Source organism: Alligator mississippiensis, chromosome 3, assembly GCF_030867095.1.
Source record: "Alligator mississippiensis isolate rAllMis1 chromosome 3, rAllMis1, whole genome shotgun sequence".
Classification (NCBI taxonomy): domain Eukaryota; kingdom Metazoa; phylum Chordata; order Crocodylia; family Alligatoridae; genus Alligator; species Alligator mississippiensis.
Window position 1 is genome coordinate 99,931,259 of NC_081826.1, and position 27,619 is coordinate 99,958,877.

At 43.0% G+C, this 27,619-nt stretch overlaps 1 long non-coding RNA gene across 2 annotated transcripts in view; it reads left to right on the forward strand.

The window, feature by feature from the left end:
• The window catches only part of LOC109283898 (uncharacterized), a 35,479-nt gene extending 23,937 nt beyond the window's left edge, over positions 1 to 11,542 (forward strand). Inside the window, exons 1-3 of one of the 2 annotated variants that reach the window (XR_009460488.1) lie at positions 10,344 to 11,073; positions 11,159 to 11,245; positions 11,345 to 11,542. This is a non-coding gene — a long non-coding RNA (uncharacterized LOC109283898). Of the gene's footprint in view, positions 1 to 10,343; positions 11,074 to 11,158; positions 11,246 to 11,344 lie in introns of those variants that run through there. The other variant, XR_002091220.2, reaches the window with a different exon arrangement.
• The last annotated feature ends 16,077 nt before the right edge of the window (positions 11,543 to 27,619 follow it).

The following is a 27,619-nucleotide window of genomic DNA, read 5'->3' on the forward strand; positions in this document are numbered from 1 at the left end:
GAAGGATCCTGGAGAAAGATTTGGTTCATGAACAGTTGGAAGAAAGGAAAATTCTGGCTGAATCTAACTTTTTCTCCATCCCAAAGTATAACTTTGTTGATAGTTTACTCTCCTGCAAACTGCATGAGCAGCATTACTAAGCAGACCAAAGAATCACTCTCTGAAATATCAGTTTCATTATCAAGAGTAATTATCAAGGAGCATTTCTAACACATTTTTGGTTCATCATAAATATAACAAGGCCTATAGAGCTTGTTATGGTAGTCTTAATTCAGTCTAAGTGACAAACGCAGCTCATTATCATAATAAGAAAATATAAATCTAACAACAATTCATCCCTATTCTGTACTTTAGGATGCTGAGTTATATATTCATACATAATAGTTTTCTCGGGAAAAAATATGGGCACCTACAGCAGAATATAGCTGCAAGTAATTAAGAAGAAATTCTTGGAATTAAGGTGCTGCTCAAAAAATAATTAGTATTTTAACATTTTTATTTGGAAAATATTCCAATTCTCTTTTTAACTAAGACTGAAACCTTCCTAGCTGCTTTTTAAAACTCTAAGCCACATGCAAAAACTAAAAAAAATGTAATGACTACATCAAGCTGAAAAGCTAAAATGAGAAAACTTATAGAAACCAAAAATAAAGATTCCTCTGACATTAACTCAGCCATACAGCATGTAGTCATGATTTCCATTTTAAAACACTATGTCTTTATGAAGCCTCCATTCAGGCAAGCATTCCTATTTAGGGAATGTACTTTTTAAGCATTTGCTTGATTTTAACATTAGCCTGCAATCTCATCCACCTGAAATTGATGGGGAGAAAAAGTTCACACTTAAAAGCTTTCCTAATTAGGGCTTTAGAGGTTAGACTGAAGCAAACCCACTATCCATATACCTTGAACTTCCCCAAAATGTGCGGTCTCACCAGTAATGAGTAAAGAGGAAGAATCACCTCCTTGGTTTTGCTGGAGATGCTTAGATAGATGCATGCCAGTGTATTATTTGCCCTACTGGCTACAGCATCACACTGCTGGCTCGTATTCATACTGTAGTGTATTATACCCCTAGGTCCCTTTCATCTGTGGTGCTAGTCAGTTTGGTGCTGCCAAGCCTATAGGTGTGTTGGGGGTTGCTTGTCCTGAGGTGGAGCACTTTACATTTCTCATCATTGAACTTCATCAGGTTTTGATCCACCCAACTTGCTAGCCTGTCTCGGTCTGCCTGTAACTGTAGCCTATCTTCAGGTGTGACCACGCTTTCACATTTACTTAGTGTTGTCCACGAACTTGGCCAGTGAGCTCTTCACCTCCACATCCAAATCGTTAATAAAGATATTAAAAAGTACAGGACTGAGTACTGACCCCTGAGGGACACCACTGCCCACTTCTCACCAGGATGAGACAGATTCATTCACTACGATTCTCTGGGCCATATCCTTCAACCAGTTTCTCACCCACCTGACTGTCTCAGAGTTAAGCCCACGATCCTCCAATTTTCTCATGAGGAAATTGTGGGATACTAGATCAAAGGCCTTTTGGAAGTCTATATATACAATGTCAACCTGCTCTCTCATGTCCTGGTGGCTCTTTTGGGTCCAGATTTGGGCCAAGCTATATATTAAGAGAGAAGGGTCAAACTGGCTATATAGAGAAGCTGACAAATATATATAGAAACTTGTATATTTATTTCTGTTAACTTATTTCAGATATAAAACTCTGAGTTGTAACATTAGAAGATAAAAAAGTGTCCAGAAACAGTGGTTTTCAAGTTGACTATTGTGGCAGGCCTGTGCTCACCGTGTCACTGCTGCACCAGGGTCTACTCACCTGCCACAACTTGATATTACTTGAGGTTCCACTAGAGGGTGTTGTTTAGTGTCTTCCCAACCCTGGGTGCCTTGGCTGGTGCTTTTTCTGTGGGGCTTCTTGCTTACCCAAGTAGAAAGGGGTGGGGTGAAGGTTGTCTGGCTTGGGTCATGATGGGATCTGGATGTGCTATGGGCACTGTCAGCTCCTCCTGGGCAGTCTCTCTCCATCCCACTTACCCAGCTGGTGGTACAGATGTCTCCAGTTGGAAAATGAACAACTTAACGATATTCAAACTGAAATTCTCCCTGGGGTGTGGGCAAGCAGGGCAATCATAGAATCATAGAAGTAGGGTCGGAAGGGACCTTGTAGATCTTCAAGTTCAACCCTCTGCCTGGGCAGGAGGGAAACTGGGCTCAAGTGACCCCAGCCAGGTAGGCATTGAGCCGCTTCTTAAAGACCCCCAGGGTAGGAGCCAGCACCACTTCCCTTGGAAGTTGGTTCCAGATCCTAGCCGCCATGACTGTGAAGTAGTTCTTACGGATGTCTAATCTAAACCTACTCTCCAACAACTTGTGGCCTTTATTCCTTGTTATCCCGGGGGGTGCTAGGGGAAACAAGGTCTCCCCCAAACCCTTCTGGTCCCCCCTACTGAGTTTATAGATGGTCATAAGGTCCCCCCTCAGCCTTCTCTTATGAAGGCTGAACAGGTTCAGGTCCCATAGCCTCTCATTGTAGGGTCTGCCCTGCTGTCCCCGGATCATGTGGGTGGCCCTCCTCTGGACCCTCTCAATGTTGTCCACATTCCTCTTGAAGATGAAGCAATAAAGCTTGTTCCACCTCCTGGGCCACCTCCATCCCACCCCATCCACCCTGCATGTACCTGTGGACTACATCTGGCATGGGTGTGGTCTCGGCAGGTTCCAAGCCCCTGGTTCTGTGGGTGACTGCCTCCCTGCTGGAGCCCAGGCCCTTTCTTTCCTTCGTCTGGTCTGCATTGCCCACCTCTGATTTGGGTGGACTCTGTGCCTTTAAGAGATGAGAGCTCAGATGTGGTGGGAAAACTCCTTCCACAGTTGGAGCTGCTGTACTGCCTAGTGGTCTATCGGCTTGTGGCTCTGCTGGCCTGTGCCAGGCATGGGGAAGGTGTCTGGAGGTGCTGAGGGTGCTCTCTCCTTCCTGCTCCCCCTCCCCCCCCCCCCCGTGCATGGTGAGTCAGCTTCTTTTGTCTTGGGAGCCTTGAGGAGCCAGACCAATCTACATTCCATCTTCCAGCTGTGGGGTGCTGGAACAGCCATGTGCAGACTGGCCACTTGCAGCCTGGTGGTTTGGTGAGTGGGGCACAGACCTGCCGCAACTGTTATCTTCTAATTGATGCAACTTTAGGGTGCATTCAATTTATTTTAAAGGAAATTAAATAGGAGGAAGAAAATAGGCTTAATTGATCTATACATGAGCCTGCTTGTGCTTTTAAGCTCTGATAATTTCTGATTTAATTGTAATTAGGAGAGGCATCATCCACATTTCAATGAGTTTGGAGCCCTGGTTAGGCAAATTCTCGCCTTTCCCATCACTGGACCCAATCCAGCAAGCTGTGTGATTTGAAAGGTGGGACCCATTCTTTTGTTTCAGACAGTGTTTAGCACCACCACAATAACAACTATAAATCTATTTACATTGTGATGCCACATCTTGATAACTGCTCCACTCAAACACTGCAGTGCTGATTGCCATAGAAATAGCTATAAATAAATAACAATGTAAATTTTGGAGTGCAGAATGTAGCAAGAATTATGGACAGACACTTTAAAATCAGGATATTTGCTATTATTTCATGTGCAAAATGTCAATGTTTCTTATGTCAAAACAATGAGCTTTTGTTTGTCTTTTGTTCCATGGAGTGTGTTTCAATGCAAGACATTTAGAGTCTTCCTCATGCAAATTGTTTCAGCAGCAGCACCTGTGCCTGTCAGGCTGTGCTGGGAGCATGTGAACTGGGGTGTTACAAAATAACATACCCTGACAGTTGAGATCATCCAGTGTATTCAAGCTAGCAGCCCCCTAGGTTTAATCACAAAGGGCTGGAGTCAGGGCATAATCAGTGAGGGGTCCTTTACAACAGGATTTGCTCCCTGCCTCGGTCCATTAGACCTGGAATCTGCTGACTTCACAGGCACACTGAAAGGCCCATTTGTTCTCCCCGGTTCTCCCTGAAGGAAAGAATAAAATATTCTGAGTTTCTGGGTGATTTGGCAGGATTTGGAGTCACTGTCAGTTTTGTTTTAAATATAGTGTACTGCAACATTTGTAAATGTGCCATCCCTTTGGTGTGGGTACATATTTTCAAATAGTAGTAATAAAAATATATCCCTATGATTTGAATTAAATTGAGTAGTGCTTCAATGGACCCTACTAATAAAGAACCTCATCAGACACTGACCACACTCAGATGTAAATTTTCTAGTTACCATATGTTCTTACCACACCCTCTGAAAATAAGACACATTTTTTTAAGGCAGAATGTAGATGGGGAAGAGGAACTTTCACGAGGCATGGCCAAAAGCTGGCTTTTTCATAGAAAGAGAGTGCTGTAAGATGTCTCCTGGCTTCAATCTCAGGCAGCCAGTGGGAGGGCTGAAATGCAGTGTTGACCTTTTCACAACTCTCAAATTGGCTCAAGCAGTTGAAATGACCAAAGATTCCATGGAAATCAAGAACCACAAAACTAAGACTATAGATGTCTGAATTAAGTGTGTGGGGGGAAAAATAAGACAATACATTGGTAGTAATGTATTTTTTTTTAGCCTTTTACCACTTACAAGAAAAAATTGCATGGAACTTGCCTAAACTCTAACAATCTTTGGGATCATTCATATTTGTTTCTGATGTCTCTCCAAATGTGTTAGATGCTGTACAGACACAGAAAATGGTAAGTGCCAATAGTGAGGAGTTCCTGCTGCTTAAAAGAAATTAGATGGTCAAGTAAACATTATTATTATTATTATTTCTGGAATGACCGTTACAATCAAGAAAAAATGGGGATACGTAAATGGAACTATCATAATTTTGCCACTGATTTCAGGGAGTACCTGGTCCGACTGAATATAAGTTGATTCCCAGCTCTGGCTTTATTGTCTCTCTTACAGCATTTCTTTATTCATCTATTCCTTATTCTTCCTTTAAAAGGCAATGCAGAAAAACATACCACCTAAAAGGAAACATGTAGGAAATAGCTATTGCAAAGTATCGGTCTGGTTTCCAGAGGGGGACCTCTGCTTACTTTACTGGGCTTCTGTGTGAACTGAGTGATAACCTGGAGCAAATCCATTTGCAAGATCCAGACGACGTTTGATTTCTTACTTCTTGCTAAACATTATAGCAAATAGTACAGCCCAACAGGGATCTGCAATTCTTGCGAAGTACATGGTATGTGCTGGAATTTTCCATTTCATACATCACTCACAATTTGCTGCAGTGCTTCCACAAAGTCAGAAGTCTTTAAAAAGTGTTAATGAAGAAGGGAAAAAAATCCTCTCTCTCTCTGTCTCACTCAAGTTTGGTAGATTCAGGTTTAGGTGCATAACAAAATAGTGCACATTACACCATGCTGCCTGCCACCATTTCATTTTTTCTCACTGTGTTGCTTTGACAGCAAGGTCATTCATCTTTCTAGTAAGAAATAAGAAGTAAATAGAACATTAGACATCTATTTTATTTGAAAGTTGTGTTGTATATTTTAGAGAGGGCACATTTCTGCAGTTTGTGCTGCTGCCCTGTTTTCACTGTATCACAACAACCTATACTACTTCAGTTAATAGACACAATTGGCAATCTTGTTGAGGCTAAGCAAAGAAGCTGTGGAATCAACAAATTTCTGCTGAATTGGGGTAGGCTGTGAGAGCTTGTATTGCTACTATTTGCTCTGTGACTACATAGAAGACTTAAGTAGAGTGGAAGACAGAGGCCTAGCAAGGCAACTCTGTACTCTGGGCAGTGTTGGCACACAACAGCTATTTTTTCACTCTCTACCCGAGTTATGTTACTGCTGAAGAGATACATATTTCTACACTATAAATAAATTATTAGCACCTTTTATTTGTATACAGTTGAGGCTGGTCTAAAAGTTGCACTTTCAACATAAAACAGTTTTTACTAAGGATGCATTTATTAGCTTTATTGCAGAAAATCGTTTTGATGTGGCTAACTTGTGGATATGTGGAAAAGCTTAGGTGGTGTTTTGTATGTGCATTAGCAGAAAGTTAGATGCCTGTGGAAGTTTAATCACCAAGGCTAGGGACAGAAGTTATATATAAACTGGTATAAGTGATTGGAAACTGGTTCAAATCTGTAACACAACAGACATTCAGGGCACAGATGACAGAACAAAGAGCGGCAGTCTCAAGTTGCAGTAAGGAAAGTTTAGGTTAGATATTAGGAAGAATTTTCTTATTAGGAGGGTAGAAAACACTGAACCAGGTTACCCAGAGAGGTGGTGGAAGCTCCATCCTTGGAGGTTTTCAAAACCTGGCTACACGAAGTTTTGGCTGGGATAACAACCCCCTGATGCCTCCATTTCCATTTTCACTGACTGGCTTTCTTGCCTGCATTGCATGTCAGCCTTTGGCTTCTTTACTATTCCTTCCATCCAGGAAGAGCACACACACCAAGTGCAGGTGCGTCCTTAGCCTGAAAAAGGGTTTTTCAACCCAAAAGCTGGCATCCCAGGCAGCTAAGCTGAGCTCACCTGGAGCTTCACAACTCTCCTTCAACCAGCAAGCCCCAGGCCTGTCAAAGATGTGATGGCCCTGGGCTTTCTCCACCGAGGACTGTGCATGTGTGTGGTGGCTGGAGGTTCCTACCTGCCTTTCACCAGGGAAATCCTCAGTCCTGGCATTTCCTGGGGCTGTTGCACTGCCACAGTCCCAGCAGGCCTCCTGACCCTGGCAGGATGCAGTTTTAGTGGTTATGCCCAGGACCTAAGGCCTCCTCTTTCCCCACAACCCCTGTCCATACCTCCAAGTTCATTCTGGCACAGGAGCTCAGTAGGGACATGTTCTTCCCCTGCTGACTGATGATACAGTGAGTGCCCCCTCCAGCTCTGAGAGTGGGGCAGTAAATGATTGTGAAACCCAAGGGTAAAAAAAAAGAAGGAAATGAGGACAGAGTGAGGAGGGTGGCACTCACTCCATCCGCATGTGGAGCTTAGAGAACCCCAGGAATGGGAGGTTCACCTCCAGGAACACCAGCTGCTCCACCAAACCAGGATCCAAGGACGTACAGTGGGGTGCCACTACATTACTAGCAATGTTGAACACCCTCTCGCTTGGAACACTGGTTGGTGGACAGGACAGGCAACTGTGGCCAAATCTGGCTACATCTGGCTATGGCTTGCCCAGTAGGCCAAGGGGTCACACAGCAGTGGCCACTAAGGCCTGTGCGTTACCTGCCTGATGGCTGGGTCTGGTACGTCTGGACTCCACCATGGAAGCCATGCACTTGGCCCACATTGGCAGTGCCTATGGTGGAGGAGGAGACTGGCTGGTGGATGGTGTGATGGCATGGGACAGTGGATCTCTCTCTTCCATGTCCCCCCACCTCCACACTTTTGCCTCCCTGACTGTCTTCACCAGCACCTCTGTCCTGATCCAGGGTTTTGCTGCTGCATACACTGACGCTCCCCTTCACCCTTGGGTCACACATGGTGGCCAGCACATGGAACATACTGGACTGGAAGGGATGAAGCCATTTCCTGATACACTCCTTCACCCCCTCACCTCTGCCTGCATGTCTGGTGACAGTGGCTTGCCCCAGCAGGAGCATTGATCCCCTGGATCTGTTGTTCCACCAGCCTCTTGAGTATCAGGTATGTGGAGTTCCACTGAGTCTCCACATCCTGCATGATTTTGTGCTGTGGGATGTTCAGCTCTGCCTCTTGTCCTGCAGCATCTTACCCCCTGTGATGCTCCGATGGAAGTAGCCTGCCACTTTCCTGCATTTGGAAATGAGCTTGCTGATTGTACTGGTGCTGTTACCAGCTGCCCTGTCCCCCTCCAAGGCATCCCTGACAATGAGGTGGAACTTATGTGCCATTCAGCAGATGCCAACAAAGTTGGCATCACGCACTGCCTTGACCATATTGGCCCCATTGTCAGTGACAATGAACCCATGGAAGAGCTCATCTTGCCCAACGCGTCACCCCTGCACCAAGTGGTTCATGGCCCCTATGATCTTGGTTGCTATGTGGGACTTATCCATCACCTCGGCTTGAAGGAGACCTGACCAATAGCCTGACTGGTCACACCAGTGCCCTGTGAGGGAGAGGTATGCATGATCTCCATCCTGGCTGCTCCAGATGTCCAAGATGAAGCGTAAGGCCACCTGCAGACCTGTCTTGTGCAGCTCCTCTCTCAAGTACTCCCTGCATACCTCATACAGAGAGGGAACCACCATCCTGCTGAAGGTGGTGTGTGCAGGCACTTGGCATGATGAGGCCACGAGCACAATGAGCTACCTGAACCCACAGTGAGCTACCTGAACCCACAACAAAGGAAAAGGGCTGGCCATTGATAGCATCTGCCCAATGCTCTGGGTGATCGTGCTCGCCTTTGCAATGCGTCCCCCTTTCTGTCCGCCTTTCCCCCACTCTTCCAGGGTGGCCTGCTTTAGGGGGGTGGGGGCTTTGGAGTGAGAGGGGGATTTCTTTCTGGGCACGGTTCCACTGGTGTCAGACTGAAGAGTGAAGGGTCAGACTGAATGGCAAGTGGGTTGTGTCCACAGAGATGCATCAGCGTCCCTGTGGTGCTGATGTATTTTGTTCCCTTTCCCTGGCTGGTTTTGGCTCAGCAGTGCAGGCAGATAGCATATGTGGGATCATCTGCCAGCTCAAAATGATCCCAGACCACACTACCCCCTTGCTTCTAGGGTGCGGGTGCATGTGTGGATGCTGCCTTTTCCCCCTCCTCAGCAGGCAGAGGCATAGCAACAGGAGGAGTGGACTCAGCTGAGCCACTTGCCTCCACAACCTCTACCTCAACCTCCTCTGAAGTGTTTTCTGGGGAAGGAGACCTGGATCTAGGAGAAACTTGAGGGGTGTGGACCACAAACTCAGATGATTTCCCCTTCTTCCCCAGAATTTCCCTTCCTATGGCACTGAGATCCAGATCCAGCTTTTCCTCTGGCACTGGACAGCTCAGCATGGGAAACGAAATGAGGTGGAGGATATTTTCATGCTGGTGCTGTTTGTTGGCATAGTGGTGGTAGTGGGGGGTTATGGCCGGTGCTCTTGGAAGGGATGCAGACTCAGGCAGTGGTACTGCTCCCCTCTCCTTGCTTCCAGTAAAACTAGAAGCCTCATGCATGCTAGTTGTAGGAAAGAGGCTGTTTCTCAGTTTGGTGGTAGAGGGGGAAATTAGAGCTCTCCCTCTACCCCCTTTTTCATCCCTCCCTGAAGGCTTGCCAGCTGCCTTTCCAGCATGTTTCATAACGTGTTTCACTGTGTGTTTGGTGTGCTGGAAAGTCTGTGTGTTCTTCTGCAATATAATTTGTATTTATGTAATATATGTAGATAATTGTATGTATGTATGTGTTCCTTAATAAATTCTATATTATATTTGTGCTGGCTGGGCCCCAATCCCGCCCTCGTCGCCATGCGCGGCAGTGATTCCGATCCCATTCTGGCCACCATGGGCAAGCCGGGGGCGAACCGGGGTCATATCGGACCCGTCTTCGGTGCACGTGGGCTGTGGCTGGCAGCCTGGGCACGCGGGGTGGGAGAGAACCACGGGGCGGTTTAGTGCACGTGAGTTAGAATGAGTTACGGAGGCGTAATGGTTGATCGAAAAAGATTGTTTACTTGCACCCAAAGATGGTATTGGTGTAGGCTGGACAGGTTTCCAGGCACAGCTCCCGCTTGAACCCTCATTGGAGGACTCTGACAAATCGATTGCTCCCACAGAGTTTGCTAGGCTCCGCGGGTCCGGTTAAGTTGGGTTCGAAAAGTTTCCCCGGAGTTACTTAGGCTCCGCGGGTCTGAAGTTACGGGAAAGGGGTACATCTAGGATTGCGCTTGGCGACAGGGAGAGGCAAGAAGTGAAAGCTCCGTAGGCTCAGTTCTATTGCCTGCTTAGGGGAGGCGCATCAGGTCCGCGAGGGTCTGCAGCACTTGGAGATCTTCACACAGAATCTCTCTTGTCCTCCCTCCTCCGGTTTGGGCGGAAACTACCCAAGCCTTTTGTACGGCTAGGAAGCCAATCGCTAGCCGCTACGTGTGCCTAAATTAGGAATCAGCCAATAACATGGTGCGAATCCTAATACAAATGGCAGGAACTTCTTTACAACATGTATCACTATGATGCAAGAAAGAGATGCATACTGCAAAGAAGCTGCAATCCGGCGGGAAATCCCCCGCTGCACCAGAGTTCTCTCTAGCAGCAGAGAACTCTACAGTGCAAAGAAAGCAACAAATTGGCGGGAAATAATTTAGCGGTGCTGAAGCGCACACACAAGCAAAAAACAAAAAAAACAAAAAAAAAAAAACAATCACAACTTTGGGTTGTGACAATATTATGTAATATATTCTGTGCTTCCCTGCACAGTGAATGGAATACACACTGTGAGAGAGCACAGGTTTCTTTTCTGATGGAGAAGAATCAGAATAGACTAACAAAAATAAAAAAAAAAAAAAAAAAAAAGGATTTTGGGGAAGGAATAAATTGAAAAGGAGTGAATGTAATAAAAGGGTATTAGGAAACCAAAAGATATTTGATCTCACTCGCTAGGAACAGACTAGCAAGTAGGAAGTGATAGCCTCTCTCTGACACTGCTGAGCTGCAGGAAGACACAGCTCAGTAATTGACTTGAAGGCACAGAGAAAGCTCAGTTCAAACAATGCTTTTATGCTGTTTTTCCATCTTTCCCCCAGAGCACTGGGATTGGAAGGGACCTCAGGAAAGGACCACAGTCATTGGCCAGCTACACAGTCAATATCAGAACAGTTTTTACTCACTCTTCCCCTCCCTCTCCTTAGTTTGTGTTTAACTGCAAGCAAGCCCAGCTTTGAAACGTGAAACATTTTCAAACTTTTGAAATGTTTTGAGTGCCCTCATTTCATTTCAAGGCTGTTTTGAAGCCTTTTCTTTCATTTTGATTTCACTGTTTCTAGTCCAAAATGAGTCAAAACAGCGTCAGACTGAAACATCTGTTTAATTTCACACAGCCCTAGTTCTAAACTGCAGAGCACAGTGGCAGCAGCAGCAAATGGTAAGTTTGCAACTGAGGGAGTGTGGCACCTCTTCTTAACACTCCAAAATTTTGGGATAACTTTCCTATTTGTTATAATTGCCAGTGCCATTCCAGAAACACGATGAATAGTGGCAGACACTGCATGCCAGACCTGCCCACCAGGATATGCAGCAGCTCAGGTGATATATAGGTAATGTCAAAAATATCCCACTGACTAAGGGGGAGGTGAAAAGGATGGTGTTTGGACTGTGGGCCAAAACCTGTCCTCTTCTTCTTTCTTCCTTTGCAGAAGACTTTCAAGAGAAGAGATTGAGAAGAATGAACAACTGAAAGAAGAACGGAGTAAATAATAGTAGAATAGAAATAGATAGAACAGAAATAGAATAGAAAGTAGAATAGAATTAGATATACATACAATAGTTAGTTAATGTTTATTTAGTGTATAAGTAAATAGATAGTGAGTGTGAAATATATATATATATATATATATATATATATATATATATATATATATATATATATATATATATATATATATATATATATATATAGGGTGCAAGGAATATATATATAGGGTGCAAGGAAGGAAATTCCACATTCCTTTTTTTCTACTTTTGTATTACTTTACAATTTAAAAAAAATAGAGACTCCTTTTTTATGAAAAAAATCATGTACATGCACCCTCATATTAATTTTGAAATAAACTTTTTGAAATTCAAACAGTTCCTTCTGGATGTTGTGTGTTTTCTTTCATAGGCAGCTTGGCATGGCAGTCCGTGCAGTTTGGGTGTGGGTGGAAGGGAGGGGTGATCACCGTGCCTTAGCGTGGGGATCCCTGGCTGGGGGGTATTTTGTGAATGATGGGATTACGGGAAGACAGCAGTAGGGTGCATGGATTTGTGCAATGCTTGCACAAATACAATGCTTGTAGTACCCCCAATCCCAACATACAGGGATCCTGGCAAGTCAGACTTCTGAGGGGGCAGCACCTTTTGGTAGCATTGCAAGAAATATTGTGCCCCCCCCGCCCCCACACACACACACACACACACACACACAAAGCTCCCCATCCCAAACCCAACAAGAAAGAGTGACAATACTGTGCCAGGGGAGAGCAGGAGAGAAGGCTTAACATTTGAAAGAGGGCAATTAGTAACTTCTCAGGCTATCATGAGCCTATTCTTGGGTTTTGTTTTTTGCATCACCTCCACCACACCCCTCCCCCACCCTGTGAGGCCTACCATCTACTTGTGGGCAGGCTGCCATGTGTGGGTCCCTGCCCAGGTGCGAGTGGGGGAGGGGGGCAGTTCATCCCGCTGTTTGTGCACTGCCGGCCAGGTCCTCTGCTCCCAGACCTGTGTGCAGGCATGCTGGGCAGTGTGGTGGTCACCAGGTGGGTGGTGGAGTAGGGTGCTTCGTGTCCCTGCTAGGTGGGGGGGGCAGCTATCCTGGCCACAGGGAACCCCAGGACCCAAGGAATCTTAATCTGCCTCTCTACCACACCCCACCGCGGTGCCCCAATCTGCCATGCTGCTGCTGCTCAGTGTCATGGGACGGGGAACTTAAGGATGGCCATGATTTCCCAAGGCCCCTTGACCATGCCAATTCAGCCTGATGGGCACCCTAAGTTCTTGCCAGCCCACATTTTTGATGGAAAATATAAATAGAGAGGCTGCCTTTAAGCCCTCTTGGGCATGGTATGATGGACTATCTGACCCCGTGGGCTCCTGGACCCCTTGTGGGTCCCATTTTACCATGGGTGTTTTGTGGCACCATAGCCTTATGGGCTATATGTGTGGCTCCAACTGCCCCTTTACTATGCCCCAAGCCTTGCAGATGGTAGCAACATTGTCCAGTCTGGGCCTTGTTGTAATTTGGCCCCCTTATCCTCACTGGGTTCTCCGCAGCCCTGTCTCTGCGCCCTCTCTGGTGCTGGGCTCTGTCACCCTCCCTCCCACCAAGTGCTGCGCCCTCTGGCACCAGGGTCTATCCCCCCCAAATGCCACGCCCTCTCTGGCACCGGGGTCTATCCCCCCCAAATGCCACGCCCTCTCTGGCACCGGGGTCTATCCCCCCCAAATGCCACGCCCTCTCTGGTGCTGGGGTCCCCACACCACCATCAGCCCCCAATGAGGCCTCCTTATTCCCCAAATAGCCTCACCCAAACCACCAATCTTATAAAACAGCAAACAAAACAAGTCCCTGGGCTATAACATAACACAAGCTAAATGAGGTGTGCTCAGCCCCTCTACATTACCTGGAATAGAACTTAGTCAGGCCTCTTCCCTTCACATGCTTCAGGAAGGCTCCTTCTCCCTTGGCCACCAGCAGAGAACTGCCTCCTAGTCCCCGTCCTGGGGTTTATATGGGCTCAGGGCCCTGCCCCTTCTGGCCAGCTGACCAGGTGCAGGTGCAGGCTAATTTCCTCATTAGCTGGTTGCCATTGCAACCTGCACCTGGGCTCCTGTCTGGCTCTTTGGGCTCTTCCCAGGCAGTTTCTGCCCTTTGAGGAGTAGGCACCTAAGTGCCCTGCGACACTTGGCTTGGGCATTCATCCTTTTCTGCTGTTTTATGTAAGGATTCAAAAGGCAGGAAGCAGATCATTCATTCTTTTTTACATAAAAATCCTTTAACGTTTTATTCACCCTTCTATTTTTTTCCATTAGTAAACACATGTGTTAGTTACATTTGTAGAAATCCAAGTGTAAAAGTATTCATAGTTCCACAACTTAGTAGCTACGCTGACTGGGGCCACCCAGTTCCCGCTGCTACAGGACATTCAGCAAACAGAGGACCCCAACACCATTTGGGCAATGTTACCCCATGGTTTGTGACAGGCACCCCTGCAGGGCAGACAATTAATGAAGGTTTTTCTTTTATGAGAAAAATACATGTAAATGGAGCACCACTTTAATGTTGAAATACAGTTTAGAAACACATACAGCTCCTGAATTGGCGTCTTTGTAAAAACACTAAGCCACCCAGGGCTGATATAAGAAACCTGTCACAGATCATATAACACACAGGTCAGAACAGCACCACCTGGTATATGTGAAGGAGTGCAGCGCCCTGCATGGAGCTCTGTCAGAGCTTTGTAGCCCATGGGAGTTTCCAGAGCCTCCTAGTTCTTCTGTTTCTGCATCCCATCACCTGCCTAGAACGTTACCAAATTGCTGGTAGGCAGACAGTCCTTTGGGGGGTCTCTGCTTTGACAGGGGAGGAGGATGAGGAGGAGTAAGAATGGCAGGCATCAGGGTTTGGGGGTGAGTAGGGGACTCCTGGAGGGGGGGGAAACATGGTTAAAACCATTGCTGCAGTCAAGCAGGATTGCCAGCCTAGGAACCCTCTTTTAATAAATTATAATCCTCAAATTTTTAACTGACAACCAGCCTTTTTTTTCTATGGTTAGTGTTAGCTCTCTAAACTGAAACCTTCCTTTGTCAAGGGCCTAGTGGAAGGATTATATGTACATTATAAACACATAGGTAAAATATTTGGACATCAATAAAAAGTTTGCAGATTGCCAGTAGAAAAAGTTTTCTTGGGTGAGCAAGCCTTTAAATCCCAGAGATGTACTAAAGCAGCTAGGACAGTCATTTTAAAACAGAAAATCAAAGAAAATTAGGTTTGGAAGGGACTTATTCCAACCCCCTGCTCAAAGTGGGACCATCCTCAATTAGATCACTCCAGCCAGGGTTTTGTCGAGCCAGGCCTTAAAATCTTCCAAGGATGGAGATTCCACCACATAAGGAACCTGTTACAGTGCTTCACCACCCTCCTCATGAGAAAGCTTTTTCTAATATACAGCCTAAACTTCCCTTGCTGCAACTTGAGACCATTGCTCCTTGTTTTGTCACCTGAGAACAGTCTAGCTCCATCCCCTTTGCAAATATCCTTCTGGTACTTGAAGGCTGCTATTAAATCCCCTCTCAGTCTTTTCTTCTGCAGACTAAATAAGCCCAGTTCCCTCAGCCTCTCCTCAGAAGTCATGTACCCCAGCCCCTTCACCGTTTTTGCTGCCCTCCATTAGACTCAGCTCCAATTTTGCTTTGGCCTTCCTGAGTTGATTCTTACATGTCCAAGCAATATTCTTATACTCCTCCCTAGTCATAGGTCCAAGCTTCCACTTCTTGTAAGCTTCCTTTTTGTGTTTAAGCTGACGAAAAATTTCTTTGCTGAGCCAAGCTTGGTGCCTGCCACGTTTGCTGCTCTTCCTGCACATCAGAATGTTTTGATCCTGTGCCCTCAGTAAGGTTTCGTTAAAGTACAACCAGCTCTCCTGGACTCCTTTCCCCCTCAGACTGGCCTCCCAGATGATCCTGCCCATCAGTTTCCTAGGAACCTAACTTTATTTATTTTGCCTAAGACTGGATGTTCACATAGTATCTAGAAAAATATTTCGGAAAACTGATGATAAATATGTTTGAATTGGCAAAAAATGGAGAGCAATTCAACACATGTTGGACAAATTAGAAACTGCAAATGATGATAAATGAAAAACAAATTCTGGCCTTCAAAACTATGTCTCTATATGCATGTATTTTAAATTGGACATTCAAGTCCTTCTGCTGTTTGAATATTATTTTCTTTTAATACCTGAGAATTTCTGTACCTTTTCTGTGTGCACGTGCACAGACATATACACAAAGGCAAAACAATGGTGGAAATCCTTTCCTGTTTCTCATAGCAACTCTATTATTTATCTGGTTTACTACAGTTGGTTATTTTTTAAATATTAAAAAAATCTAGATTAAACTGAAAACTTGGTAATGGATGCACTTTTTTGTCTTCTTTTCCCTTTTTTTCTCCCTTACTAAAACAACAGAGACAGGAAATGCAACAGTAAATATTAAGGGACACTAGATGTGCATACATCTAGGTAAAACTTATAAGCATAAGAAGTGTATTTGCAATAAGATATTTTAAGGAAATGAAACACCCATTGTGTTAAGGGATATGGTGTAGGATAGTTAAGGTTTCTTGCAATAGGTTCAGATTTTGAGCCTAACTTTGGACTTGCATTGAGACCGACCTTGATTGACCTAGCTGTAAATAGGTACTGGTAAATTCAAGGCCGTTAGACAAAGTGCTTTCCATATCATTTTAAGGCTACAGAAAGCGGTGTGCCTTAAGCACAATAATTTGTGAAATATTGGTAAAGATGTTTAACTTGTAACTTAAAACTGTAACATAGTATGCCTCCTCACATGTTCATCACTACTTTCTGCTATCTGTTTTCCTTACTGTGCACTCTTTAAGAACTCAGGCTTTCTGCATTTAAAAAGATACTGCACTATATCACAAAATGTGTGATCTAATACTATAGAAACATATATTTTATGTTGTTACTGTATCTGAAAAGCATTAAGTGATCAGATTACATAATTCCAATTTATCATAATGCTTGCATACCAGGCAATTACACATTGGCATCACTATTGCATACCAGAAGGAAAAATAAAGTACATTTATATAAATTACACACAAAAATACTTAGAATAGGAACTAGGAAACGTTGATATATTCTTCACTACATAATTCTACTTCTGGACTTTCGCAGCCAGTCTCTCTCTCTCTCTCTCATTACTTCCCCCCATTCCTTACCATTGAATTTTATCTCTTATCCAGTGGAGACCCAATAATGACCCTTTTGTATTGTAGCTGGACTGCTGGCATCTTCTGCTCAGCTCAGCACTGATATCTATCAGCACATGTCTCACTGGAGCTCTCATTAGCTGAAACATACTCTATTTTCATTGGCTTTCAAACCACATATACTGAAATTTGCCTATTCATTTACATGCACTCCTGGAGTTTGTGCACATATATATCTTTCTATACAGTGAATGCTAAAATCAAAGACATAATAAACAATAACCCCTAACACAGGTAGAAATCCTTCCCATGGCAAGAGCGCAGTATTTTTTTTTGTATGTACATATTATCCCTTTTAAGATACTAAAGTGCTTGAGCTATCAAAACTGAAATTGGAGGGATTACCTGTAATCCTCCAACATTCATCCTGAGACCTGATGACTTGCACTCTACCTAATAATGTAAAACTGAAGTAGGGCTAGAAGATGACTGACACGGTCGTTTGCTCACCCTCATTTCAACCTTGTGCTTATTTGATTCTACAAGTGTCATACTGCTATTTGAAATTATTCATCTTTGCCAGTAGCTTTTAAGATGAAGACATAAAAAAATCCTTTCTAGCAGAACTTTTGAAATTATCTTTCACCTTGTGATTCACCAAGCTCTAATGTATCCGTTTAGAAGTAGTGGACTGATTCAAGAACTTGTTCAATCAGCAGCTCCACTGATGAATATTCATCTGCCGCTTATTTTCAAATTGGATCTTACAGCCATCTGTTGCCCGCTGCTTAGAAACAGTCAAGCACCTGCCATAATCTTGTTTGACATTTTAACATTTCCTAGGGTTTAAGCCTACTTTTTTTCCTCCAGAGTCAAAAGAAGCATTGTCTAGAGCTGATCCTATGGGGTTCTACTGTACTCTGGAAAGGGTATGATGTTAGAATCATATACAACAGAGGAAAAAGTCCTGCAGTGGTGCAAAGATTATACGTAGGGCAGAAGCTGACACAACTAGAATGGTGACAGCATATTCTGCCACTCATTTCACCTTCCCAAAAGAGAGATGGGTCAAAACAGCCACAAGTTGTGTTATGGCTCAGATTCTGTTGCTATTACCAAGTAATTATTCTCTTGACTAGTGGTAGAATTCTTATCCTTTTCGTACATGTTAGTCTCAAATCAGACAACTCTTGTTTGAGTTACTCAATGACGAGGGTTATGTCAGCATTTTTCCTCTAGAAATTTGACAGGGAGAGAGGGGAGAGGACTAATGCAATGATGTACATTTAATGATAAATGCAATTTCTATGGAAAACAAGTAGCAGAGCAGTGAACCATAAAATTATCTGTAGAGACTTACCTAATTCTGCTCAGTATTTTGTTGTAGGATGAGATGGTTTTGGAAATGTCTTCTGAGCTTGTTATAAATGTTATATATATATATATAACACATACACACACACACACACACACACACACACACACACATACATATTTGTATGTGTGTGTTATATATATATATCAGAGAGCTCCAGGAGTGTTATGGGCAAACAGACAGATAGGCTAAGCCCTTTATTATCTCTTTCTCTCTCCCTCTCTCTCTATATAGGATATCTATATCTATATTGATACCAGACCACATACAGACTTCTATCTATCTATCTATCTATCTATCTATCTATCTATCTATCTATCTATCTATCTATCTGTATAATATATATAATATGTAATATACATATATATCAATATATGTATATATATTGACATAATAAAGGGCTTCGCCCATCTGTCTGTCTGTAACACTCCTGGAGCTCTCTGATTGGTTACTGAAATATGTATATATATATATGTGTGTGTGTGTGTGTGTGTGTATAAATCTATATATATAGATATATAGATATAAAGATATAAACTATTCTTATAAATCTCATGATTGTACAAAAATGGTATCTTTCTGTTCAATAGACCTGCTTTTCTGTACACCAAATGATGTGACAACAGACCATTAGCTGGTGTAAATTGATGTAACTTGATTAACTTGTAATACCTAAAGATCTTTCCTTTCTCTACTTCATTCTCCATGTTTTCATATCAAAATTTGGAAGATATATTAGCTCTGCAGAACACTACTGTGAAAGGAGAGGAAGAATTCAAGCTAGATAATTTTATAGCTCAAATTATCAGTTATCCAGTTGCAGAATATTCATTACACACAATTATTCATATGCCTGAATGAGTCAGATCCCTAGTTGATTTTTCAGGACTGACATTTAATTAGATTTTAATAGTAAGTGGACCATATTTTAAATTTAAAAAAACTCACCCTTTTATGGTACAAAATGTGGAATCTCACAATGATATGAAGATTCAGTAATGATTCAGTAGTTTTTGAGAATGAATATTCTTCCAGTTAACAGTACCTGTTATATTATTTTTATTAATCACCTTATAAAAGAAGGGCACTGTTACCCATGGAAGAAAACTGTACTCTGTATTTATATGAGCTGGTCCAGATCTAGTCAGGACTTCAGTTAGTTCCCCAATTTTCATAGAACTGGTGTGCACAGTTGGTAAAGCAAGATAATCTAAGCAGAGTAAAAACCAGATGGCTTTGTTGGTGGCATTTGAGTTTTTTATATTATAAAATCCATAGCTATATTTTTGGACAGTAACTTTTTTTTCCTCTGCTGTACTTAGTCACTATTTCCATTTGTCCTACTATTATTTTGAATGTATGCTGTTCCTTAATTCCACAGAAAAAGTAAGCACAGCAAAAAAGATTTTCCCTTGGCTTCTGTGAGACTTACTCATCATAAAACACCATCAGAGAAAGTTGGCTATGAGTATGTTGCCCTGTGGGGTAAGGCCAAGTTTCAGGATCTCAATATTGCGCTGTTAGACAGGAGGGTGTGACACAATTGCACATATACAAACACACAGATCAGTTGGATGCACACACACACACACACACACACACACACACACACACACACACACACTACCAACTCAGACACATACATATCCAAACTAGCCTAGGCACATGCATACCTATCACCAATTCAAGCACATACAGTATACACCCCAAAAGTGAGACAAAAATCAATTGTCCATACCCACACACAGATCACTAATTCATATATCATACACACAATGACACACACATATATATATATATACACACACACCCTCACCAGTTCACACACATACAACCCACCTACACATAGGTAAGTTCCTAACTTGGATGGCACGGTATGTATGTGTGTGCTTGGGGTACCTGGGATATTTGGGGGAAGGTTAAGGTAGGAGAGGGAGAGTTAAAGTGTAGGAAACGAAAGTTACCAGAACTGAGATTAGACCAGTGGACTACAGAGAAACTGGCTGAGGAACTGAGGCTTGGGGTTACTTAAGGTAGACTGGGGCTGGAAACTGAGGCAGACAGCTGAGATATTGGTGGGGGGGGGGGGCAGATAAGTGGTGGCAAGGAGAAGACAGACAGGAAAGAGAGAGAGGCAGAGACCTTGGAGCTTGGGGCTGGAAACTGGCTGACAGCATAGGGACAGGGGAGCGGGGTGCAGATAAGTAGTGGCAAGGAGGAACCAGTCAGGAAACAGACAAAAACCCAACTCGGGGTTTCAAAATAACAGGTTTATTAAACAGACAACAAACACACTACACAGCCCCATGAAGTTCTTGGTTCACACACGCACACGCACACACACACACACACACACAAGCAGTCACAATGGCAGCAGGAGAAAGAGACTCAGTGGAAGGGTTGGAGTCCAAGTAGGGAAGAGAAGCAGAGTCCAAGTCCTTGGTTGAAGAGGGGGTGGGGGTGATACCTACCTATCCAGGCTGGAAAGGGGTCCTTGTTCAGTAGGTGTTGTCCAGAGCGGGGTCGCCGGCAGGGCTCTGGGTGGATAGGTGGTGTGGTGTGGTACTGGTCCAGATGGAGAGGGCATCCCAAGGAGTCAGTCTTCACTACCCCTTTTATGGGGCAGACTGCCTCTGATCTCCTATGGGGAGGGCCTGTCCAGATAAGGTCAGCCCTATTCCAAAGGGCTCCAGGTGTTCTTACTGAGCATGTGCAGCTTGGCACAATGGTGGATTGCTTCATCTTTTGTTTCTTGAATGCTGGGGGTGGCTCCAAGGGCTGGGTCTTTGGTCCAGATATTGGTGTTGATGGTTCGGTCATTCAGAGGGAGCTATTTTTAGACCTACTGCCATTGTCTCTCAAGCATCCTCATTCATCCCTATTCATTCAGGAACCAAGTTACATAGGAGGGGTAGGTGTGAGTCATGGGTTACACAACTGGGCCTGGGGACAGGATGGAGACTTGACAAATAAAATGGAAACTTGACGTGATTTATGCTAACTTACATATGTAGGCCTAAATCATACAGTACCAGTAAAACAGTAATACAGAACAGTAGCAATCAATATAAGCATGATAATTATACAATATAAAGAAGGAGAAAAAACAAAACAAATACAGCTTGCTACCAAAATAAAATGCTGAAGCTTATCCCATGTCTAGCTCACTTATACTTATCTATAGGGAACAGAGCGGGAAAGAAAAAGTCAGAAATGGTTGGGGAAGGGGAGGGAATGCATTTTAAATGAAAAAAGAAAAAAGAAAAACTGGGGGTTTTGCTACAAGTGTATGCATCCACCAGATAAAAAGGCTCATCAAAAACACTCAAAAATCTATGAGTCCCCAGCATATGGGGACTCCCCTTTATGGGGAGACCACATTTGTGGTCTCCCCATAAAGATTAAGTTTTCATGCAATGTTTACAAGGCTCATTGCCTAGGTTACATAGAATTAATCCTCTAGAATCTAAGTATTTAAGTATTGGGAAATCAGAAAGTCCATTCCCCCCAAAAATCCAACATTTGCTTCTTCATGATTGGAATGAAAAATTTCAGAATATACTGATACTGATCAGTGGAACAGACATTTAAAAAATATATTTAGAAATTGATTTTTTTGGTATTTATTTTGAAGAATTACAAAGAAAAAAGAAATGGAAATGTTCTGAATCATTTAAAAACCTGTTGAGAGAATTTTGAGGGTACTTATAGGCATACTTATGTATGTAATATATGCACTTTAAAAAGTGAATATTGGTTCTGAAGAAATTAATAGATCAATAAATAATCCTCATTTTAAATATAGGGATATCCCTGGAATTAGAAATCTTTTGCCGGAGCAAGTGCTCAGAAAGAAGTGTGTGTATATCCACTCTAGCACAACCTAGATAAACAAAGCAGCATATTCTCAAAGTGATCAAACATTGCATCTGTAAAAGTTTCATTTTCATTCTAACTTTTCTTGCTTGAGAACACCGTGTGTTATACAAGTTAGGTCAACATTTCAGTCAGCCATCTTTAAGCAAACACCTTTGTTCGCAGACAATCCCTCAACATATCAAAACAAAAATAGTTCATTTTCAAATGTACCAAGTTGGAGTGGTGACGAAGGGTAACATTTCAGCTCAATAACAGAATAAAATAAATTGCAAGTATCTACAGACAACCACCTGCTGCATTCCTAAAATATTAACTATATGCAGAGTGCACAGTTAGATACAGACTCTTTCTGCACTATGTGACACTATTACAGCATATGTATCTTTCCTAAAGTGCTTAAAACCTATACTATGAAATAAAACATGGTTAATGAAGGTTATGTTTTTAACATCACTGAGCCAGTCTTTGGTGCAGTACATCTTTGTAAGGAAGAAGTTTTAATATAAGTACAATTCTTCTTTTTTAGATCATTAGAGTCTCATACCAGTCATAATCAATGACATGTAAGGAGGGCTACCTAGCTGAATCAGGCACTCAGCATCAATCATTATTCCATCTAAAATTGAACATGCAATATTAATCACTAGTAGAAACCATGCACATTTTTGAGCATGAATCAAAATGGTTTTTTTTTAACAAATGCCATGTCAAGGCCCTGACATAACAAAGAAGAGTGTCTTGTTCAGCTCTCTTACTATTTCCACATAATAAGGTTGTGTAGACATGTGATGTGTAGTCAAAGTATTGATGTTTCAGAAATTGATGCAATTGATGTGTGAAATGGCATATAAAAATAGCATAATACAAGGCATACTACTATATATGTATTAGACAGACTCTTATGAGGAGGTTAGAATAGGAAAATATAACAGCTAGTGATACTTTCTCAAACTGAGGTTAGACACAACTCTATCCACTAATGACCTGAAAATAATATTACCCACAATGGATCATGTAGCTTTTTAAAATATGTCTTTTTTGCGATATCAGAGAAGAAAGGGTTAACAGTGTTGATAGTTAAACTTTTATCATTTCACCTCAAAATGAATGGCAAATCAAGACGAGTGGGGCAATTTGATCATTTTACAGTTGTCCATTGTAGTTGTTTGTGTATCACTGCATTGATCTGTGTGCAATTTGCATTTGGGAGATTTTCCTTGAAAACACAAGGGCTAACAACTGTATTTTTTTTAATGGAGCTAACTTGCCTATCTACCCACTGCTGCTTGAAGTGGTGTAAAGGGATTATTAATCAAATTATAGTGCTAAGTTAAGCAGGCTATGCACTGCTACCAATTTTGCAAAATTGTGTTTGTGATTTGTGAAACTAAAAGGGTAGACTGAATTTGAATTCCTATTTTACTTGTGCCACAGCATGACAGTGAAAAAATAGAGCTTTGGAATGTGTTAAAATAAACAAACACCCCTTAAACAAGCAAGAAAACCTTTTTTCTTAATAGCTTTATTGTATGTGGCCCCAAAAAAGAATACTAAACAGAATACTACTGGATAGTCAATGTATTCTGTGTGTACAAAGATCATTACAGCAAAAAACAATTAAAAATAAGATAAAATATAAGGAGAATAGGTTCATTTGGCCATTCCTTCTGCAAGGAATTATGAATATATCTTAAATACCTTGTTTCTCATGTAGTTCTGGAAGAAGGATGATGTTTATATACATCTCCTATTTCCCAGTGGACCTTCTCCGAATAGAATTCTGTAAGATACCATGCTTTACTACAGTCTGCTTCATGGATTTCCTAGAGACCCTATTTGGGAATTAACAGAAGCCAGACTTTTCTATCAGCCTTTTAAGGCTTCTATCCTAGCCTATTTATGTGATTCTTGCCTCAAGCCTTAGAGTCAGAAGTGGCTATCAACCACAGCCTGCTTCCAAAAATACTTTCTTTGCTTCATAGGCACAGGCCAAGTGTGGACATTATACTGTTTCAAATTTAGGTGGTGAGAAATACACATACAATATACCTGTAACAAAACAGAAATTCAGGGGATATAGACTGGTTTCAAAATGGTGTATCTTGGTCTAAGATAGACCTAGATCAGTGGAGTATCAGATTTACTTGATCTAGGTTATCCTGGTCTATCAAACATCAGTGCCACATCCACTCATGAATCAAGGTAGGTTGCTATCCGCTGGTATCACAGGGGACTTTGCGGGCCCCATAACCCCCACTTACAGGGACTTGCTGCTTGGCTGGTCCACCTGAGTGCCTAGCTAGCCGCAACCCCAGATCTCTGTCTATCAGTCACAGTCTCCAGACAGAGGCTGGGGAGAAAAGTGATGGGAATGAGCTGCTGAGGGGAGGTGTTGCCAGCAGCACACCCCACATTCCCATCTTTTCCCTTTCCTGCTGCACCATCCCTTGCTAGCAGTCAGGCATCTGCCTCCCCTCGCTGCCCTGTCCTCTGTCAGGCAGCTGGCAGCTGCAGGCAGCCAGCAGAGGAAAGCATGCTTGCCATGCTCAGTGGCATGGCGGTCCCTGGGCTTTGTTCAGGGTAAGGGTACAGGGGTCCAACCCAAGGAGGATACAGGCAGGAGGTGTGGGGGGAGCAAACTGCTGGTGGAGGCAGTGCCAACAGCATACCGTGCATTCCCAGCCAGCATGGCACAGAGTGCCTCAAGACTTGTCCCAAGCCTCAAGACCCTGCATTGCAGATTTGTCCACTTTAATTAAGCAAATAAATGAAATTCGGGGTCTCCTGACAGATCTCTTCTTCCCATTTTTTATGCAGATGTTGTGATGCTGAGACTGTGCCAAATTTATCCCAGCAGTGGGATCTGACCATTAATCCATGCATTCATTTATATAACCTTTATTTGTCCACTGTCTGCCCTCAGTAATTTACAGCATGCTGGGAAACATGCACAAGCACCCCAATCCTCTGGCCTTAGCCAATGCAGGCTTCTGCCTCCCTCCCCCAACACAAGAGTGAACATGCGTTTCATTGGCTAATGGTCTAATCTACCCAGTTTAGAGAAACCTGAATAGATTGGACTGATTCCACCCTTGGGCTTTTGACTATGGGTGGCCAACCGGCAGCACAGAGAGATGCCACAACTGTCAGAGGCAGCCTCTGTGTCTGGCACAAAGGTGACTGAGGAGGAGATAGGCATCACAATATAAGACAGGGAAGGGAGTAGAAAACAGAGCATCAGAAAAGGCAAGAAGCACAGGGCAGAAGTAGAGAGCTGGGTGCATCTACGTATGTCATTAAGGTGGAGTGATAAACTCTACTTGGTTGAATTCATTGTGCTGGGTATTGCCAAATATTAATTGTAATGTTGGCAGGATTATCCAGCAAGTGCTGCAGGATAATTCTTAAAAAGTATTTGTCTTGATGTCCCACAAGCATTGTTGGCTATGTGATAAAATCATCTGCAGTTCACACCAGAGAAAGCTTCTCCCAGAAGCAGTGTTTACTTGTGTATCTGGGACTGCAACATTTTTAGCCAGGATGGAGCAGCCCTGGGCTGGCAGGGGGCTTCGGGGTCAGTCTCAGGTTATGGATGGTGGCACTGGCTTGCAGAGGGGCTGGCTGGGGCATGAGGGTGCTAAAGTATAGGGCTAGGTGACAGGCAGCCCCTGCCCTTTAGCACACTCATACCTCAGCTAGCCTCTGTCACTGTCTACACATGTGTTTCAGAAGAGTAAATTACTCTGCCATAGGATAGTACTGTCCCCAACAGTACTATAATATGGCAAAGTTGCTTAGTTTGCTGTGCCCTAATACTGGCACAGGTGTAGACTGTGACACTTTACTGCAGAGCTAATTAGTGAGCTCCACATAAAGTGCACATGTAGATGTACCCACTCTGAGTGCATCTACATGAGATGTTGACTGTGCAGTAGCCTGATACTACTACTCAGTAGCATTGTGTGCCAAAAAATAACGCTGAGATGCTACTGCACAGTAGCATCACTTAAAAAGCATTTGCCAACACTACTGCATAGTAAGGTTGCCATGCATTTATTTAGTACTTGCTTATACACTAGTACTTGCCCACTGTGTAGCTGACTAGACAGGGGAAGGGAATCAGAGCAGTGAGGGTAGGTGTGGGGCTAAATTGTGGCATGCCTACCAAAAAAATTTTGGCCCCACTGGACTAGATTATGCTGCTCTGTCCATAAATGTAGCACTTGATCCAAACTTTACCAAAATCAATAGACAGAAGACTCAGAATGTGTGAAAATCACCCTTCAAAGAGCCTAAATACCTTGGTAGGATGGATTACAGTGTATTAAGTGGTCTGTGGTCCCTGGGCATGTACATGCTCTTATCCTAGAGTAAGTTGAGGGATCAGCTGCAATGATTTAATTTTCACTCAGCACAGGGAAAATGGGTGAGTAGGTTGTTACTATGGAATAGCTGTAGGTAGCTAAGTCCTGCTGTGACAATTGTTCATATATCCATACCTGACAAAGGGGATGTGCTTTAGGACCAGTTTTAATTCTCAAACCTTAATGTATGGGGAGGAGGAATATAAATTGAAAAAATTGTATTACTGAAAATAGAGCAGCAAGTGACAGCAGCAGTAGCTGCAAACCAAGTCATGTTGACTGAACGTGAGATCTTCTTTGGTCTCAAGAAACATTAATAATTTTGCTTTAATACTCTAGCAGGTCTTTCAGATGCAAAAAAATAAAAGGAAATGAATTATTCCATCCCTATGGTGTCAGCATGTGTCGACAAAATACTTACAGTAGCATTAATGCAGCCTCTAAATTTTGGCATACACATTTGCTGTATTTTATAAATAAATAACCTTCTCACAAAAAGATTCTGTTGTTCACACTTTATTAAAGGGCACATTTATAAAACAGCTTCCAAACTATTAACAAATATTTTACTAAATGGCTTATCAAATCAATCTTATAGAGTGCAACAGGTCAAAGTACACTTATAAATCTGGTTTATAACCATCTACAACACTTTCTAGTGACAAGCTCATATCCAACTAGAGCAAATTCAGCTCAAGCTGATGACATTATAATCTCTATTAATCATTTATCAATTCTTAGAAATGACTATATAGTTTATGGCTACAGACCCAGTCATATTATGTGCCCTATACTGGAAAAAATCTATAATTGTGGTTTCCATTCAGCACAGGAGTCAGTTGCCAACAGCAGGGTCAGTGGACAGGTTAGCCCTTCTTCCACCCAGAAGCTATGCCTAGGCAACCCCTGCTAGCGAATGTAGGAGAGGAGGGGGTTACCTGCACTGTTAGGGAAAGAGTGCTGAGCAGGGAGGGGAGAAATCTACCTGCTTCAAAGACTCCAAAAAGTCACTGGCAGCCATTGCTATGATGTGGTGTGCCTGAGTGGGAGTAGGAACTGGACACAGGTGGAATCTCCTTACCCCCATTTTCAAGTTCCTGGATCCATTCCCGTCAATAGGATTTTGCCTAACTAGGCAAAAGAGCAGAACTAGAGCAAGAGAATAGCCTTGCTGCCCTGGTGTTAGGTTGATTTATGCTAACTAAAGAATTGGCCCAGAATCTCTCTCTTTGTTATAAACATCTGTATTTCATACATTGTGGTTCAAATTTCAAGGAGTTACATCATAGGTGAATGGTGCCTCCTGAATCAGGGGCGCGCTGCTGACTTCTGGGCATGCTGCTGGCACTTC